General features: G+C 38.5%; 1 protein-coding gene and 1 non-coding gene across 4 annotated transcripts in view; one reads left to right on the top strand and one right to left on the bottom strand.

Moving 5' to 3' along the window:
• The window catches only part of Nr6a1 (nuclear receptor subfamily 6 group A member 1), a 169,401-nt gene that overhangs the window by 112,146 nt on the left and 36,507 nt on the right, over positions 1–20,748 (bottom strand). The window lies entirely within an intron of this gene.
• LOC142858084 (U6 spliceosomal RNA) lies at positions 234–340 on the top strand. The gene has a single exon (XR_012911964.1). It is a non-coding gene; the product is annotated as a U6 spliceosomal RNA (small nuclear RNA).

The raw sequence follows: 20,748 nt of genomic DNA, 5'->3' as shown, positions 1-20,748 counted from the left end.
CTATAATAAAAATGAGTCACTGCCGGGCGATGGTGGTGCACGCCTTTAATCCCAGCACTCGGGAGGCAGAGGCAGGCAGATCTCTGTGAGTTCGAGACCAGCATGGTCTACAGAGCTAGTTCCAGGACAGGCTCCAAAGCCACAGAGAAACCCTGTCTCGAAAAACCAAAAAAAAAAAAAAAAAAAATGAGTCACCAAATCTTTCCTGCTAATGAATTAAAACATAAGCTCTAGTGCTCGCTTTGGCAGCACATGTACTAAAATTGGAACGATACAGAGAAGATTGGCATGGCCCCTGCACAAGGATAACACGCAAATTCGTGAAGCATGTATTATAATTAAAAAAACATAAGATTTAGTCATAAATTAATTGTCATACAACTTAAGTGTAAGAGAGAAACAGTCTTGTTAATTTAGTTTTCCAAACTTTCTTCTCTCTCTTTTTTTTAAATATTTATTTATTATGTATACAATATTCTGTCTGTATGTGTGTATGCCTGCAGGCCAGAAAAGGGCACCAGACCTCATTACAGATGGCTGTGAACCACCATGTGGTTGCTGGGAATTGAACTCAGGACCTTTAGAAGAGCAGGTAATGCTCTTAACCTCTGAGCCATCTCTCCAGCCCCCTCAAAATTTCTTCTCATGTACAAGACGGAAAAGAGAGAATATAGTTGTACTAAACAAGAATCAAAAAGACAAAAGAAAGAGGCAGGTGGATCACTGTGAATTCAAGGCCAGCCTGGTTTATAAAAGCTAGTTCCAGGATAGGCTCCAAAGCTACAGAGAAACCCTGCCTTGAAAAATCAAAATAAATAGGTAAATTAAAAAAATTTTAAATTTAATAACAAAAAAGCAGAGAAAGAAGGAAAACATGAGGTTCAAAGATAGTGTTTCCCAAACCTGGCTGTATATACAATCATCTAGTGTTGCGTTAAAAATACACACTCCTCAGTATTTACTATAGATCAGAGATGAGACCTTAACTGTGTATTTTAATAAACCCATTTGGTGACGTCTCAGCTACCAATCCCCTGCGGTGACATTTCATGCTGCCCACTTCCCAACTACTGCCTGTTGTCTTGCACTACTCTTCAAGGGGCAAAAAGGTATTGCTGTGGAAGAGCTCACTCCAAAACATACCAGATTATCTTGAGTGTTATAGAAGTAGGTATACTTGTGTTTATGTCTTCACAAAACATGAATGAAGAAGGTTAAAATTCAGGTTGTGCCACCTAACAACTTGAGATACAAATAAAAAGCTTTCATCTGGCAGGAAAAGAACTTGATACTTACACCTGATGGCCTATGTTCAACTAACTCAGAACCCAAGTGATTGAGCAAACCAGCTTCTGCCAAGTCGTCCGCTGACCTCCACTGTTGTGGGATATTTGTACATTGTGAAGATGTATCTCTATGACGTGTGTAATAAAAATCTGAAGGGTCAATAGCTACACAGGAAAGATAGGTGGCATTTCCAGGCAGAGAGAAAATGTTGGGAAGAAGGTGGCAGAGTTGAGACAGAGAGGAACCAGGATGAGGAGTACCCTCATATCCCCTAAAGACAACAGGAAGCAGCCTAGGGAACTTAATGGTCACATTCCCAAGAAGAGGGGCGGGCAGGTTTGGGTTGCGCAAAGAATTATGGATATTTATAATCATTTCAGAGGGTTAGTTACAGTAGTTGTTGGTCATAAGCAGGGGAAAAGTTGAACAAAATAGATTAGTTTCGGGGATCTCTTTCTGAAGGCAAAAAAGTGGGATATAATATAGAAATGATGAGATAGAGGGTCAATTGTTGAGTCTTCTTTTCAACAACCAGTAATGTCAAATATTTTACATCAGAATGGATTTTTATATATTGATACAAATTTAAAGGTTTTTTTATACTATTTATGCTTCTACTCTTGTTTAAGGTATTGTACCTATGCAGCTCATTTAAAAATGTAAAATTCTAGTCCTTAAAAGCTATTATTATGAATGATGGGCATCAAAGAACCTCCATATGGAGTTTGCCTTCTTTATGGCAAGAATTTGCCCTTGCCTCAACTGCTGACAGTATGCTTTCCAAATGGGGCAAGCAGGACACAAGACAGTGACTGCCAAACTTTGCCAAGCAAGGTAGGCCAGTCCTTAAAAATTCCTGCTTGAATAACGACAGCTTGAATTTTGCAGGAAAATGAATGAAACTAGAAAACATTATTTTGAGTGAGGTAACCTAGACACAGAAAGACAATTATCACATGTACTCAACTCATAGGTGGTTTTTTAACATAAAGCAAAGAAAGCCAGCCTACAAACCACAATCCCAGAGAACTTAGACAACAATGAGAACACTAAGAGAGACTTAATAGATATAATCTACATGGGAAGTAGAAAGTATAAAAAGACAAGATCTCCTGAGTAAATTGGGAGCATGGGGACATTAGGGGAGGGTTGAAGGGGAGAGTGGAGAGGCAGGGAGGGGAGCAGAGAAAAATGTAGAGCTCAATTAATTTCAAATAAATAAATAACAAAAAAGAACTGTGGTCATGGAAAGGAAAATAAAATAAAAGGCCTTCAGATTAAAAAAAAATTCATGCTTCAGGCTGGGCGGTGGTGGCGCATGCCTTTAATGCAGCACTTGGGAGTCAGAGGCTCTGTGAGTTAGAGGCCAGCCTGGTATACAAGAGCGAGTTTCAGGACAGGCTCTCCAAAGCTACACAGAGGGCTGGGGAGATGGCTCAGAGGGTAAGAGTACTGGCTGTTCTTCCAAAGGTCCTGAGTTCAATTCCCAGCAGCCACATGGTGGCTCTCAACCATCTGTAATGAGACCTGGTGTCTTCCTTGCCAGCAAAAAAAAAAAAAAAAAAAAAAAAAAAAAAAAAAAACAACAACAACAACAAAGCTACACAGAGAAACCCTGTCTTGAAAACACAAACACACACACACACACACACACACACACACACACACAGAGCTAGGCACCAAAGGCAGAGAAACCCTGTCTCGGGGAGGGAAAAAAAATTCCTGCTTCACAGAAAAGTCTGTCAGATATTCTAGGCCTATAGGCTGATGATGGATGCCCCAACATAACAGAAGAACCTTGGGAAACAGATGCCTGTGCCATTTCTATAGCTTTGGAGGTGGCTTGCTCTGCACTTCCTGTTTACTAAGGTAATATTACAGTTTTCTTTGTTACCATATTAAAAAAAAAACCCTCAAAAGAGGGCCGGGCAGTGGTGGCACAGGCTTTTAATCCCAGCACTCCTGAGGTAGAGGCAGGTGGATGTCTATGAGTTCAAGGCCAGCCTGTTCTACAGAGCGAGTGCCAGGACAGGCTCCAAAGCTACAGAGAAACCCTGTGTCAAAAATAAATGAATGAATGAATGAATGAATAACAAAAAAGAAAAAAACACCTCAAGAGGTGTAAAGTATATAAGGCTGAGAGACATAAAAACTTAAGTTGTTTATCTAAGAAAATGTTTTGAGGTCTAAAAGGATAGTTTTATGTTGGTAATATGAGTTAGGATACAAAGTAAATTAGGTACAAAACTTCTGACTCACTAAGATAGGATAGATAATAGAATATTTCCTCTGAATGTGTCAAATACAAATAGACTGAACATTGAAAATGCAATTCTCACCTGATAATTATTCTTTAATATTTTATTTATTTATTATGTATACAATATTCTGTCTGTGTGTATCCCTGCAGGCCAGAAGAGGGCACCAGACCCCATTACAGATGGTTGTGAGCCACCATGTGGTTGCTGGGAATTGAACTCAAGACCTTTGGAAGAGCAGGCAATGCTCTTAACCTCTGAGCCATCTCTCCAGCCCCTGATAATTATTCTTATTGTAGATAGTTTTTCTATGCTAGGAGTTAAAACCTTCCTTTTTATTTAGACAAAACTGGGAGAATATCTGTATACTGTAAAGATGTATTACTGTGATTGGTATAATAAAAAGCTGAATAGGCAACTTCTGGGACTTCCAGGCAGAGAGACGAAGAAGACAACCAAGTCACCAGCCAGAGAGGACGCAAGATGGGGAGTACAGAATAAAGGTAACTGAGCCACATAAGAGAACATAGATTAAAAGATATGGGTTAATTTAAGTTATAAGAACTAGTTAGAAACAAGTCTATGATAAGGCTGAGCTTTTATAATTAATAAGTCTCCATGTCATTTTTTTTGTGAGCTGGTGGCCAAAAGAAAAATCCATCTACACTCCACATATGCTGTGATAATTATGAATTATTTGAAGTTATATTATATATAAGCTATGTATAACATATATATATGATTCTACCTAGATGAAATTCCTAGACTCCCTAGAAATTAATGAAGTATTCCTGTTACTCTTGAGCTACCCTGGTTAATTCGTTACAATATTCTGTATGCCATTTCCTTAAATTTAGAATATCAATAGGCTTTAACTACATCAATATAGAATTCTATTTCAACAGACAAAATTTTATGTGGTTTAACTTAGAAAAAATTAAATACTAGAGACAGAAGAGAAGACAATTACATGACTTTAAGGATGTTGTCTAAAAATGAGACTCAAATAAATACCTGCATAACAGATAATTAGAGCACAGGGAATTTAAGACACATCCTGTATTTATCATTAGCACTGTGAGTGAAGCCACAGACAAGAGCTTTGTAGACAGCACCTAGTATTGTCCAAAATATCTGGGTCTCACATGGCACCTCTAGAGCAGTGGTTCTCGCCTTCCCTAATTCTGCAGCCCTTTAATAGAATTTCTCATGTTGTGGTTACTCCCAACCATAAACTTATTTTCGTTGCTACTTCATAACTGTAATTGGATTACTGTTACAAATTATAATATAAATGTCTATGTTTAATGGTGGCTTTAGGTGACCCCTGTGAAAGAGTTCCTCGACAACCCCAAGGGTTTGCACCCACAAGTTGAAAACCACTGTTTTAGATAGACTCACCACTTTCGGCAGCACAAACACAATCCCTCCACTAACAACCAGCAGAATATGTATATAAACTGTCTACAAAGAGGTAAGCTATAATCCAGGATTTGAAGGCACCTTTCTCTAGCCATTCTGAATGGAATACGTCTAACTCTGGGTCTATCAGAAGAACCACACACCAAATGTTCCTCAACAAGCTTGTGGTAGATTCTGTATAGAAGAGGACACAGGATACAGCATTCTAAGTGCAAACTTCCAATGCAAAGTCTAGTAAGTGAGCTTACAAACTTTTAAACCATTTAATCAACATTTCTTCTTTTAGATCCAACAGATCACAGGCATTTTTAAAAGTGTGGTTTAGGTATAATTTATATACCATCCAACTTATCCATTGTATACTTACAAAATTTTATATTCATCTAGCCATGTAACTATTACCAAAATTTAAGAACAAACATTTCTACAAAAAAACTATTTAGGCTTATTCCCAATCAATCCCCATTCTACTACCAGGCCACAATTAATCACTAATCTGCTGTCTCTCTAATTGTACATTATATAGATAGTTCATTTTAGCGAAATCACATGTATAGTAAATGATTTTTTATATGTATATATAACATATACTGTTTGACCAGATCAATCATTTTGAAGCATGACTTTTACAGCACTGTGTAAGCACAACCACTGTCCACATCCAGACTTTTTTTTTAAAATAATACTAAACTGGAAACTCATTAAATAATAACCATCTATTCTCAATATCCCCTGGTAAACTTTATCTTACTTTGTCTCTGAATTTTGCCTATTCTAGTTTTCAATACAAGAAATCATACAGTACTTCTGATCCAATCTAAAAACTGACATCATTTCATTGTAAGAATTGTTTGAGTCAGGCCCAGCAGCACATACCTGGGAGGTAGAGGCAGAAAGACCAAGCACTCAAAGTCATCCTCTCCTACACAGCCATGTGTCAAATCAGCCTAGGCTACTTGTTTTAAAAGTCAAATTGTGATCTTAGCGTTTATACTAAGTGTGTGATACCCTGTGAATTATTTTGTGGCCTAATGTAGTCTGATGTGTGTTGTTTTCTGCCTGTAGGCTAGCTGGATTTTTTTGTTTTGTTTGTTTGTTTGTTTGTTTTGAAAGACAGGGTTTTTTTGTGTAGTCCTGGCTGTCCTCTGTAGACCAGGTTGGCCTCAAACTAACAGAGATCCTCCTGCCTCTGGTTCCTAAATCCTGGGATTAAAGGCGTGCACCATCTTTTCTGATCTGCTGTTCTGTACTGCCGCTGGTTGGGTTTTTTGGTACAAACATATCCAGCGTCCAGTATCATGCAAGATAGAAGCCACACTCCCCCACCATATTAAGCAAACACCTTTGCCAAGATTCACCTGGCATGTAGATTGGGACCTATTGTTGAAAGCAATCTGGTTCCAATGTTCATCATGACCAGAATCATACTGTTTTGTGTCTACAATATTTGAAATTGCACAGATAAGTCCCCAACCTTTGTTCATTTTCAAAACTTCATTGGCTATCTTAGGTACTTTGCACTGCTATCAGTTTGGAAGCAAGATGACAACCACTTTAAAAAAATTAGTTGTGTTTTTTTCATAAATACTTAACTGAATGAATAAAACAATCATAAAAAGTTATCTTAATATTTAGTCTTTTAACCTATAAACATGGACTATTATTTCCCCATTTAATGGCATCTTTTAAATTTTCTCTTGGCAATACTTATAGTATCTAAATCTTGTATTTGTTAGATTTATTCTTTGGCTGCAACTATGAAAGCAACTATCTTATTATTAATTTTATTATGACTTTTAATATATATAAAACACAGTTTTGTATGGTAATCTTGTAACAGTTCCAATCCAGATTAATCAGTTTTGTGGAATTGTTAGGACTATATATATAAGATTACATTATCTACGAATAGAGAGTTTTAGTCCTTTCTACTAAATTTGGATGCCTTTTTCCCCTTATTGTATTGGCTAGAATCAGTGCTGAAAGGGTGAGACTCTAACCAACCCTAAAGCCTTCTAAAAAAAATTCATCCATTCATTCATTCATTCACTCATTTATTCATTTTTTTCAGCTTTGGAAGGCAGTCCTAGAATTAGTTTCGTAGACCAGACTGGTCATGAACTCATAGAGATTTGCCTGCCCTTATTCCCAGCAAAACAAACAAACAAACAAACGGTATTGGTTAAGTCATTCCAACAGACCTAAATAGTTCAAAAGCCCCAAATCTTTTTCTGTCCTGATTTTGTGTGTGTGTAGTTTTTCAAGACAGGGTTTCTTTGTATCTTCCGCCCAACTCCTGCTATGATTTTTAAAAAATATTGTGGGACCACTAAAATGGCTCAATGCAAGAGTACTTTCTGCCAAGCCAGGCAATGAGTTCAATTCCCAACATCCACAGGGTAGGAGGAGAGAGCTGAGTCTGGCAGGTTGTCCTCAGATCTTCAGAGGTGCTATAGCACATACTATCCCCCCAGATACATGTGAAGAAATTTTAAAAAGGAGAACAACTGCTGCTACTTGGTAAATTAAATCTTGTTTTAAGTTTGTAGCCAGGGGGCTGGAGAGATGGCTCGGAGGTTGAGAGCACTGACTGCTCTTCCAGAGGTCCTGAGTTCAATTCCCAGCAACCACATGGTGGCTCACAACCATCTGTAATGGGGTCTGGTGCCCTCTTCTGGCCTGCAGGGATACACACAGACAGAATATTGTAAACATAATAAATAAATTTTAAAAAAAAGTTTGTAGCCAGGTGGTAGTGGAGAAGCAAGTGGATCTCTGAGTTCAAGGCCAGCCTAGTCTACAAAATGAGTGATAAGACAGCCAGGGTAACACAGAGAAACCTTGTCTTAGCAAACAAACAAACAAAAGATGAAAATAATTATTTAGTTTTTAATTCCTGAAATAAATACCAAGAAGTCACTATTTGTGTATTAGGTATTCATACACTTATTATATTGTTTAACCTAATTTACTAGTGTATGTTAAGGATTCTTCTACCAATGTTAAATAAAGGAAAAATGGCCAGGGCTTTCTTGTATTTGTTTAACTCTAATACAGGGACAATGTTGTATTCATATGAGTTAAAATGCATCCCCTTTTCTATTTTCTAAACGAACGTGAAAGGTAAAATTACCACTTCTAAAAACAGCTGACAACTGGCATAGCCACATACCACTATCGTTTTCGATTTGTGTGAAACTGTACTTTAATAAATGCTCCTTGTCGCAGATGGATCAGTATATTTTCCTCCTCAGCTTTTTTTTTTGTTGTTGTTGTTGTTGTTTTGGTTTGGTTTGGTTTTTCGAGACAGGGTTTCTCTGTGGCTTTAGAGTCTGTCCTGGAACTAGCTCTGTAGACCAGGCTGGTCTCGAACTCACAGAGATCCACCTGCCTCTGCCTCCCGAGTGCTGGGATTAAAGGCGTGCACCACCATTGCCCGGCCCTCCTCAGTTTTGATAATTTCATTTTTCTAAGTTTTCTAATTTGTTCAGAATGAAGTTTCATGGGCAACCGCTTTTATTTTCTGTTCTAATAACTCTTTTATCACTTGTTTTTGTAAGTTCAATCATCTTGATTTTCTTGGTCAGACTAGGTATGGGTTGGTAGCATTTATTCAGACTGAGAAGATTGGTTTCATTGTTTTCCGTCTTCCTTTTTACTACTTTCTGTTATAGAAAATGAGAATAAGTTGGGCAAGATATAAACTTCTCCAAGCACAGCTTTGGTTGTAGACCATAAAATTTTGGCATGCTGTATGTCCATTTATATTTAGTTAAAAAATATTTTTAAGTTTGTCTTGAAATTTCTTCTTTTTCTGTGTTATTTAACTTTACATATTTGGGATCATCACAGATTTCTTTCCACTGTAAATATCTCATTTAGTTCCACTGTAGTTACAGAATGTACCTTGTATTAAAGTATTTGAAAATAACAGATGTATGTTATCAACAGATGTCAGCTTCCTTTTACCCTAAACCCTTCGTATGGTATTTAAATAAGATCCTCTAGAAAAAAGTTTTTATAAGTGAGAATGACATTGGACTTATTTTTAAATAGCTTTTCAGGATAGATAAATCTTGGGTAGAAATTATTTTTCCACACACTGAACATTTTTATCCCACTGACTTCAGCCACCCATTATTGCTAAATTAAAACTCAACCATAAATCTTTGCTTTTTTTTTCTTGCTACTTTTCAAATTTTCTCTCTATCCCTGTTTTCCAAATTTGGCACTGATATATGGTTATATATTAAACTGAGTGTTTAATCAGGTATCCTGGATATAGAGACTGTTTATAGTTATAGTTCATATTAAGCTATACAATGTTTATCATCAGGATTTTCTACCCCTTTTTCTCACTCCTTACTTCCTGATTCTCATTAAGGACCTTCTTGATGGTACCCTATAACTCCTCAAATTTGTTCATTTTCCTTTTCCCTCTTTCTGTTTTGCATATTAAGTAAGACATACATTGATCTATTTCCCAATTCACCATTTTTTCCTTCTATCACTTCCAAGCTTCTACTGGTCCTTCCTGCTTAATTTTTCATTTCAAGTGCTGTTGCGGGAGCTCCTCCTGCTCCTCCAGCCAATAGCCGCTGAGATACCAGCCCATTGGGGCGTGGTCTCTCTCCCTTTAAAAAAGCGGCCACTTCCCTCTGCTCACTCTCTGGCTTCCAGCTCTGCTTCCTGCGGCTAGGCTCCTTTCCTGATTGTGCAGACGGATTGTTGTCTGGGACAGTGATCTGTAAGTTTTTCCCCTTTAAATAAATAACCATCCTATTAATCATAATTCCAAACTGGTGTGGGATTGTTTGTGACTTACTCCTTCATCTGGCGCCCAACATGGGGCTCGAACCCACAACCCTGAGATTAAGAGTCTCATGCTCTACCCCTGGGAAGAAGGGAAGTGACTCAGCCGCCATGGAGCCAGCTACTAGGTCAAACATGCTCAATCTTTCCCGGTAAGGCATCACTTTGTGGTGGTATAAAGATGATTAGAAATGGGTTAATCAAGATGTGAGAATTAGCCGATAAGAGGCTAGAGCTGACAGGTCAAGCAGTGTTTAAAAGAATACAGTTTGTGTGTTGTTATTTGGGGCATAAGCTAGCCAGGTGGCCAGGAGCAGGGTGGCAGGAACGCAGCCCACAGCTCCCACAACAAAGTGTACTGTCTATACCCAGTTTATTCCTAATATCTGGCTATAAAAATTATTTGCATTAAGTCAATCTCTTCATATTTTCTTCTAATTCTTTTTTTTAGTTGAACGTATTCTTTTTTAAATACTCATTTATTTATTATGTATACAACATTCTGTCTATGTATATGCCTTCAGACCAGAAGAGGGCACCAGACCTCATTACAGATGGTTGTGAACCACCATGTGGTTGCTGGGATTTGAACTCAGGACCTTCAAAAGAGCAGGCAATGCTCTTAACCACTGAGCCATCTCTCCAGCCCCTTCTTCTAATTCTTTAAACATGGTTTTCTTCCTTTGAAATCTCTAAAAGCGGCATGCCAAAAATGTGTAAGCATTGATGAAAGAAAAATTTTTAAGCTTCAAATGGCTGAAATATGTCCTGCATTCCCAGAACGTAACTAAAAAATTCAGGAAGGATGATCTCAAGTTCAAGACGAGTCTAGGCTACACAAGAAGACTCTGTCTCAAAACCCAAAAAGAAAAGCAATGTCTATAGCAACTGGAGTCTGTGTGTGCCAGATCCAACACTTGAATTACTTGAGACAGTTTCTACTAAATGATTTTCCCTCTCACATCTGACAGGTCAGGCTTGTCTCTTTGTATATTTTATAATTGTTGTTGCTGGATAGTGAGTGTTTTGTTTTGTTTCTCAAGATAGGGTTTTTCTGTGTAACAGCTCTGGCTGTCCTGAAACTTGATTTTAGAACAGGCTGGCCTTCAACTCACCAAGATCTGCCTGCCTCTGCCTCCCAGTGCTGGGATCAAATATCCACTATCTGGTGAATATTTAAACATTTAAAATAACAAATCATGGGGATGAGGTAGAGGAATGTGAATTTTTGGCTATTCTGAACTACCCAAAACCCTACCCCAAATGATGATGATGATTTAAGTTGGTGAGCTTTGTTTTCACATTTTCTGAACTAAATCTATGAAGTCTCTGCCACGATGACAAATTCCTCATATCTCAGGGCTCTCCCTTATGTTATAGAAACTGATTTCTAGAACTCACTCAGCCTCCTTCTATCTGCACAGCTTACTACTCATTCATTCAAAGACTGGTCAGATATGGATTCACTTGTCCAAAATATTGGGCTAAAGTCTTTTTATTCTGCTGTTGAAACTGTGCTTGGAATAAAAAGAACAAGTCTACTCCAGATTTCTGTTTTACTTGGGCTTTCCCACAGATCCCTGGTATTATCTCATACTGTTTTCCTGTTGTTCTGACACAGCCCCATCACTCGCATCACCTTGTCAACTCAGGGTACTGAAGAGCTGGTAAAGGTGCCCTATAGCTGTCTCACATCAAAACCTTCACAGTAAAGATCCTTTGCTATCACAACAGAATGATAACCCCAGGCTAGCAGAGTTGTCACCAAGATTGCTATGCTTTTCTTTGTAAATTCCATGACAATGGAAATAAACCTGGGATCTTAATAAATGCTGAATATACCTTCTACCACTCTGCACATAAGATCATCATTTTTAATAAGCAGTACTTCAAATTTAGTGCCTCCCTCCCCTGCCACAGCAGAAAGGATGCTAGTTTGTAGCCTGCTAGCAATCCCAAATAAAAGGAATTCATGTTGATCTTAACCAACCTCAGTGGTTTTCACGTATACACCCGTCTTCATTTGTCAGGTTGGTTTTGTGACAGTAACTTCTTTGGTGAAAAAATATTTGCTAACTATAGCTGGTCAAACATATTTTCAGGAATTATTCCCAACTGTCATAGCACCTACATAGCTAAAATATAAATTAGAAAAAGAATATACTGGAGAAACTCCACACGAATGAAGAATGATAAAACTGCTCTGGGGTTATGGGATCATTCTCAATTACAGGATACAACAGTTGAAAAACAGAGTCATTTTTAGTTTCTACCTCCCCAAAGCACTAACTGACAAAAGTCACTAGCACCTTTTTCTGTGTCTAGACCAACCGAAGAATCAATCTCAAGTAGGGCAAGAATACGAAGATAACCTCAGACTTTGTCAGCATATGGAACTCCAACAGGTCCTAGGCAAATAGGTACACAATGTTACATCTGACCCTAACTACTACAACTGAGACCACTAAAAATAAGCCAGAATGTCAAGTCCAAAAGACTAGAAAAGAAAAATAACAACACAAAGAATGTATACATATTATGTGCATTGGTGTTTTGCCTATCTATATGTCTGTGTGCAGGTGATCCCCTAGAACTGAAGTTACAGACAACTGTGAACTGATATGTGGGTGCTAAAAATTGAAGCCGGGTTCTCCGGAAGAACATCCAGTGCCTTAACCTCTGAACCTCCAAGCCCAAGAATGTGAACTTTTAATTAGTTTTCATGTATGTTCTTACAACAAACTAATGTTATACCTCTCAAATTTTAAAGCTAGCTGCGTTACTTTTCAGACATCATTGTTTTTCTGTTTCTTTCCAAGTAACATTGTCTTCTATTTTTCTTAGGGGGCTTCCCTCTGCATTCTTCACTTAGGTCCTGTTGCCACCTAGTGGACTAAGCACGAACACACCAATGAACCACCACAGTGGCTCACCACTTCCATTTCAGAACAAACCACTAGATGGAGTCTTTAAAAGCAGGGAAGAACTAAAGAACCAGTTGGGTAATTTGTAACTACACAAAATACAAAAACTTATAACACAAATAATAGATGTTATGTACTGAAGATAATGAATGGGTTAAAGAAAAATAAAAATCTGTTGTAGGAAGCATAGTAATGTAGTTAATATAAGCTTTGGTTCCCAAAGATTAACCTCACAAAAGGAATTTGCCAAGCTTAAGTAAGCAAGACATAAAAATTATAATACCTCATGATTACCTGAGGTTTTTCCCCAAGGTTATATGGCTCATTCAGATTTAAAGCTTCAATCAGTAAAACCACATCAACAAAATACACATCAAGATGCAGAAATTATGGCTGGGTGGTGGTGGTACACTCCTTTAATCCCAGCACTTGGGAGGCAGAGGCAAGCAGATGTCTGAATTCAAGGCCAGTCTGATCTACAAGAGCTAGTTCCAGGAACAGGTTCCAAAGCTACATACAGAGAAACCCTGTCTCAAAAACAAATAAAATAAAAAAAAAAATGCTGAAATTGGTGGGGTTTTTTGTTGTTGTTGTTGTTTGTTTTGTTTTGTTTTGTTTTTTTGGTTTTACAAGACAGAGTTTCTCTGTGACTTTGGAGCCTGTCCTGGAACTAGCTCTTGTAGACCAGGCTGGTCTCGAACTCACAGAGATCCGCCTGCCTCTCTCTGCCTCCCGAGTGCTGGGATTAAAGGCATGAGCCACCACCGCCCGGCAGCTGAAACTGTATTTAAACACATGGACATGCTCATAAGAAAAGTACCACCACGGGGCTAGAGAGATGGCTCAGAGGTTAAGAGCACTGCCTGCTCTTCCAGAGGTCCTGAGTTCAATTCTCAGCAATCACATGGTGGCTCACAACCACCTGTAATAAGATCTGATGCCCTTTTCAGGGCAGAACACTGTATATATAATAATTTAAAAAAAGAAAAAAAAAGAAAAGTACCACCAGCTAGGCAGTGCTGGCACATACTTTTGATCCCAACATTCAGGAAGCAGAGGCAGGCAGATCTCTGTTGAAGACCAGGCCATTCTCCAGAGGGAGTTCCAGGGAAGCCTGGAAAAAAACTTGTCTTGAAAAGAAAAAAAAAAAAAAGGCTAGGTGGCGTGGCATATGCTTACAACCCTAGCAGTTAAAAGGCTCAGAAGATTGCAAATTCCAAGAGTGTCCAGACTACACAGTGAAAGATTCTTCACAAAAAAAAGGGGAAAAAAACTGGACGTACTGGCAAACACCTTAAATCTCACCACTTGGGAAGAAGAAGCAGATGGGATCTCTTACAAGCTAAAGGCCCTCATGGTGTTCACAACAAGTTCTGGCCAGTTAAGGCTCTGATAGAGACACCTTGTTTCAATAAACAAATAAACAAACAAACAAAAAACCAAGTTGACTACAGATATACAAACACAGCCATAAAAGCTCATGCACAGGGATTGCCTGTGTGCTCCAGGTCAACACTTGCCTCAGAGAGCTGGACCTGAGCTTCAATGACTTGGGAGACAGGGACCTGCAGCTGCTGGGAGAAGGACTGTGGCATCCAGCCTGCAGACTCCAGAAGCTGTGGCTGGACAGCTGTGGCCTCACATCAAAAGCCTGTGAGGACCTCTCCTTCATCCTGGGTACCAGCCAGACCTTGATGGATCTTTATTTGACAAACAATGCTCTAGGGGACACAGGAGTCCAGCTTCTGTGCAAGAGTCTAAGGCATCCAGGGAGCAAACTTCGAGTCCTGTGGCTGTTTGGAATGGACCTGAACAAAATGACCCACAGGAGGCTGGCAGCACTTCGAGTCACAAAGCCATACTTGGACACTGGGTGCTGAGCATTGCTGCAGCATCAGAATGGAGGTGACCAGGATCTTTTTATTCCCTCAGATAGCTACAATCCAGCACTTGATGGAGTCAAGAGGATTAAAAATTCAAGGTCACCCTAAAAATCAGAAACCAGAGACCACCAGGCGCCCATGTTTTGGTGCTAAGGAGTTCCATCTGGACGGGACGGTTCCTGCTTCTACACTGAAGAGATACACCCAGAGAGTCAGTCACAGCAAAGACTGGACCAAGACACCAGGCCTCTCCTGGCTCCATTTGAAGGAAGAGATGGGAAGGCGCCAATGTAAGAATTCCTACAACAACCTGAAAGGCAACATGACATCACCAGAATCCAGGGATCCCGAAATAAGAAGAATTGTACACCCTACTCCAGAAGAATTAGAAGAAATCGACTCAAAAGTTAATTATATGAAAATAATAGAAGAACTTAAACAGGAGGTGAAAAACTGCCATAAACAATTAGAGATTACAAACAAAAAGGTAGAGGAAATGAATAAATCGCTCAAAGATACCCAAGAAAACCAAGAGAAACAAGAAAAAGGAATCAAAAAGGTAAGGGAAGCAGTTCAAGACTTGAAGAATGAAATGGAAGTAATGAAGAAAACACAAACCGAGGGAAGGATGGAGATGGAAAATCTGGGTAAACGAACAGGAACTACAAAGACAAGTACTACCAACAGATGACAAGAGATAGAAGAAAGGATGTCAGACACTGAAGATACCATAGAGAAAATAAACACACTGATCAAAGAAAACAGCAAAACCAACAAATTCTCATCACAAAACATTCAGGAAATCTGGGACACAATAAAAAGACCAAACCTAAGAATAATTAGAAGAAGGAGAAGAAGTACAGCTCAACGGTCCAGAAAATATATTTAATAGAATTATAGAAGAGAACTTTCCCAACCTAAAGAAAGATATTCCTTTGAAGGTTCAAGAAGCATACAGAACACTGAATAGACTGGACCAAAAAAAAAAAAAACATCTCCTCGCCATATAATAATAAAACCACAAAACATACAGAATAAAGAAAGAATATTAAGAGTGGCAAAGGAAAAAGGTCAACTTACTTATAAAGGTAAACCTATCAGACTTACACCTGACTTCTCTATGGAAACCAAGAAAGCCAGAAGGTCCTGGATAAATGTACTTCAGAAACTAAGAGAACATGGATTGTAGGGATAAGTCCCGCCCGTTAGGGGGCGTGTTCGCCTCGGGCGCCATTTGTAGTAAAGCAGGTGGTGGGGCTGCATCCCCAACACCCCAGCTGCCTGGCTAGCTTATGCCCGAAATAACAACACACAAACTGTATTCATTTGATCACTGCTTGGCCCTTTTCTATCTAGCCTCTTCTAGGCTAATTCTCACATATTAATTTAGCCCATTTCTAATCATCTGTGTAGCGCCCCTAGGTGCGTTTACCGGGAAGATTCTAGCCTATGTCCATCCTGGGTCGGAGCTTCATGGCCTGAATCTGCCTGGGAGCTGGGAGCAAGGCGTCTCTCTGAGGCGTCTGCTCACGAGAGGAGAGCTGTGGAGTCTGAGCTCACTTCCTCTTCCTCCCAGCGTTCTGTTCTGTTTACTCCTCCCACCTATCTTCTAACCAATGAGGGCCAAGCAGTTTCTTTTTATTTAACCAATGACCTTCCTCCATCAATGGATGCAAGCCCAGACTACTATACCCAACCAAGCTTTCGTTCACTATAAATGGAGAAAACAAAATTTCCAGGATAAAAGCAAATTTAAACAATACGTAGCCACAAATCTAGCCTTACAGAAAGTAATAGAAGGAAAATCACAAACCAAGTAGTCCAACAATGACCACAATAACTCAAACATCTAGAGACCCTTCACCAGCACAACTCAAAGAAGGGAAACACACAAACTCTACTACTAAAAAAGTGACCGGAGTTAACAACCACTGGTCATTAATATCACTTAATGTCAACGGACTCAACTCACCTATAAAAAGGCACAGGCTAAGAGATTGGATACGAAAACAGGATCCAACATTCTGCTGTTTACAAGAAACACACCTCAACCACAAAGACAGGCACCTACTCTGAGTAAAGGGATGGGAAAAGGTTTATCAAGCAAATGGACCTAAGAAACAAGCAGGTGTGGCCATACTAATTTCTAACAAAGGTGACTTCAAACTTAAATCAATCAGAGGAGATGGAGAGGGACATTTTATACTCATAACAGGAACAATTCATCAGGATGAAGTCTCAATCCTGAATATCTATGCCCCTATTATAAATGCACCCACGTACGTAAAAGAAACATTACTAAAATCCAAGGCAGCCATCAAACCGCACACACTAATAGTAGGAGACTTCAACACTCCTCTCTCACCAATGGACAGGTCAATCAGACAGAAACCTAACAGAGAAATAAGAGAATTAATGGAGGTAATGTATCAAATGGACTTAACAGACATCTATAGAACATTCCACCCAAATAGGAAAGAATATACCTTCTTCTCTGAAGCTCATGGAACCTTCTTGAAAATTGATCACATACTCTGTAACAAAGCAAACTTCCACAGTTACAAAAAAATATTAGTAACCTTCTGTGTCTTATCAGATAACCATGGATTAAAGTTAGAATTCAACAACAATGCTACCACCAGAAAGCCTACAAACTCATGTAAACTGAACAGTCAACTACTGAACCACACCTGGATCAAGGAAGAAATAAAGAAAGAAATTAAAGTCTTCCTTGAATTCAATGAAAATAAAGAAACAACATACTCAAACTTATGGGACACTATGAAAGCAGTCCTAAGAGGAAAGTTCATAGCACTAAGTGCCCACTTAAAGAAAACAGAGAAAGCACACATTGGAGACTTAACAGCCCACCTGAAAGCTCTTAAAAAAAAAAAAGACGCAGACTCACCTAGGAGTAGAAGACTGGAAATAATAAAACTGAGGGCAGAAATCAACAAAATAGAAACACAGAAAACAATCCAAAGAATCAATGAAACAAAAAGCTGGTTCCTGGAGAAAAATCAACAAGATTGATAAACCCCTATCCAAACTAATCAAACGGCAGAGAGAGAATATGCAAATTAATAAGATCAGAAATGAAAAAGGGGACATAACCACAGACACAGAGGAAATTCAGAGAATCGTTAGATCTTACTACAAAAGCCTGTATGCCACAAAACTGGAAAATGTAAAAGAAATGGACACTTTTTTAGATAAATACCATATACCAAAGTTAAACCAGGACCAGGTGAACAATCTAAATAGACCTGTTAGTCGCGAAGAATTAGAAGCTGTTATCAAAAACCCCCCTACCAAAAAAAGCCCAGGACCAGATGGTTTCAATGTGGAATTCTACCAGAACTTCCAAGAAGAACTAATACCTATACTCCTTAATGTATTTCATAATATAGAAATAGAAGAGTCATTGCCAAATTCCTTTTATGAATCTACAGTCACTCTGATACCAAAACCACACAAAGACTCAACCAAGAAAGAGAACTACAGGCCAATCTCACTCATGAACATCAACGCAAATATCCTCAACAAAATACTGGCAAACCGAATCCAAGAACACATTAGAAAAATTATCCATTATGATCAAGTAGGCTTCATCCCAGAGATGCAGGGCTGGCTCAACATATGAAAATCTATCAATGTAATCCATCATATAAATAAACTGAAAGAAAAAACCCATATGATCATTTCATTATATGCTGAAAAAGCTTTTGACAAAATTCATCATCCCTTTATGATAAAAGTCTTGGAGAGATTAGGGATACAAGGGTCATACCTAAATATAATAAAAGCTATTTACAGCAAACCAACAGCTAACATCAAACTAAACGGAAAGAAACTCAAAGCCATCCCACTAAAATCAGGAACACGACAAGGCTGTCCACTCTCTCCATACCTCTTCAATATAGTGCTTGAAGTTTTAGCAATAGCAATAAGACAAAATTCTTCACAGATCTTGAGAGGACAATAATCAACTTTATATGGAAAAATAAAAAACCCAGGATAGCCAAAACAATCTTATACAATAAAGGAACTTCTGGAGGCATTACCATCCCTGACTTCAAACTCTATTACAGAGCTACAGTAATGAAAACAGTGTGGTACTGGCATAAAAACAGAAGTCGACCAATGGAATCGTATAGAAGACCCGGATTTTAACCCACAAACCTATGAACATCTCATTTTCGATAAAGGAGCTAAAAGTATACAATGGAAGAAAGAAAGCATCTTCAACAAATGGTGCTGGCACAACTGGATGTCAACCTGTAGAAGAATGAAAATAGACCCATATCTATCACCATGCACAAAACTCAAGTCCAAATGGATCAAAGACCTCAATATCAATCTGAACACACTGAACCTGATACAAGAGAAAGTGGGAAGTACCCTACAACATATGGGCACAGGCGATCGCTTCCTAGGTATAACCGCAGCAGCACAGACATTAAGGGCAACATTGAATAAATGGGACCTACTGAAACTGAGAAGCTTCTGTAAAGCAAAGGACACTGTCAATAAGACAAAAAAAAGACAACCCACTGACTGGGGCTGGAGAGATGGCTCAGAGGTTAAGAGCATTGTCTGCTCTTCCAAAGGTCCTGAGTTCAATTCCCAGCAACCACATGGTGGCTCACAGGTCTGGTGCCCTTTTCTGGCCTCCAGGCACACACACAGACAGAATATTGTATACCTAATAAATACAATAAAAGAACAGAAAACATTATAAAAAAAAATCCCCAAGGCAAAATGTAGATAAAGAGAACAGATGAAAATAAGAGCTAAGATAAGACCGAGCATTCATAAACTAATAAGTCTCTGTGTCATGATTTGGGAGCTAGTTTGAGGCCTAAAAGAAAGACTGCTACAGATAAATCTGGAAAGTATGCTAAGTGAAATGTTAAAAACAAAAAGACAAATACTATGATTCCACTAATAGGGATATCTATAAGGGTAAAGAACTGGCCAGGCGGTGGTGGTGCACGCCTGTAATCACAGCACACACACACACACATTCACACGTGCATATGTATATATACACACACAAAGGAGAGCCAGACATGGTATTAGGTGCCAGTAATTCCAGAACTAAAGAGGCAGAAGCAGAACAACTTATGAGCTCGAGGCCAGCTGAGCTACATGGTGTACTATAGGCCACCAGGAGCTATACAAAAAAAAAAAAAAAAAAAAAAAAAACTGGTATAATTACACACATCTGCATGCACACAATGAAAACTGTAATAAAAAGGTCTGGCTGGGTGGTGGTGGCGGTGGTGCACGCAGCACTTGGGAGGCAGAGGCAAGCAGAGCTCTGTGCGTTTGAGGCCAGCCTATTCTACAGAGAGAGTTCTAGACAGGCTCCAAAAGCTATACAGTAAGAGAAACCCTGTCTTAGAAAAACCAAAAAGAAAAAAAGAAAGAAAAAGATTAAAAAATTAACATTGTATTTGATCATGGAAATTGAAACCCTTCCACCTAAGAGTAAGAACGAGACGAGAATATCATTGCCATTGCTTCTACCTACTATTATATTGGAAATCTTAGCCAGTACAGTAAGAAAAACAAACACCATAAACATCAAAAAGGAAAACATATGGCTGTCTTTATTCATAGTTGTGCACACAAAAGTCCCAACAGATTTATTGTTTTAGGTGACTACCAGAACTAGTAAATTCAATACAAACTCAATACACAAAATCAATTGAATTGCAACAATTTGGCAAATAAACTTTAAAACCAGTCTGATTCATAATAGCATTAAAATGCAAAATGGAAATAATTTTAAAGTAAAATAAGATGTCAACATTAATCCATTTAAAACATTAAAGAGAAAAAGTAAAGATACTGCATTTAGAAAAAGGACAAACTAAATGCAAGGATTAGAAGCCCTGCTGTTGTTAAAGTGGTAGTTTGAGCCAGGGACAGAACACAGTGATAAAGCACTTTGCCTCACAGGCAAAGCTTCTTAGTTTACCTAGCAATGAAAAGAAAAAAAGACAATTCTTTTGATGGAATCAGTGCAAATCAATTTTAAAATCTCACCAAATTTTTTAGTTTGTTTTTTTTTTCAAATAAGTTGACTCTAAACTTTATATGGAATAGTTTTTTGAAAGAAAAAAAAACTAAGCCAAAATAACTTTGGAAAGAAGA

The sequence above is a fragment of the Microtus pennsylvanicus genome, chromosome 9 (genome assembly GCF_037038515.1).
Source record: "Microtus pennsylvanicus isolate mMicPen1 chromosome 9, mMicPen1.hap1, whole genome shotgun sequence".
NCBI classification, from domain to species: Eukaryota; Metazoa; Chordata; class Mammalia; order Rodentia; family Cricetidae; genus Microtus; species Microtus pennsylvanicus.
Note: the sequence above shows the minus strand (reverse complement) of the source record. Positions and strands in the feature narration are given on the sequence as shown.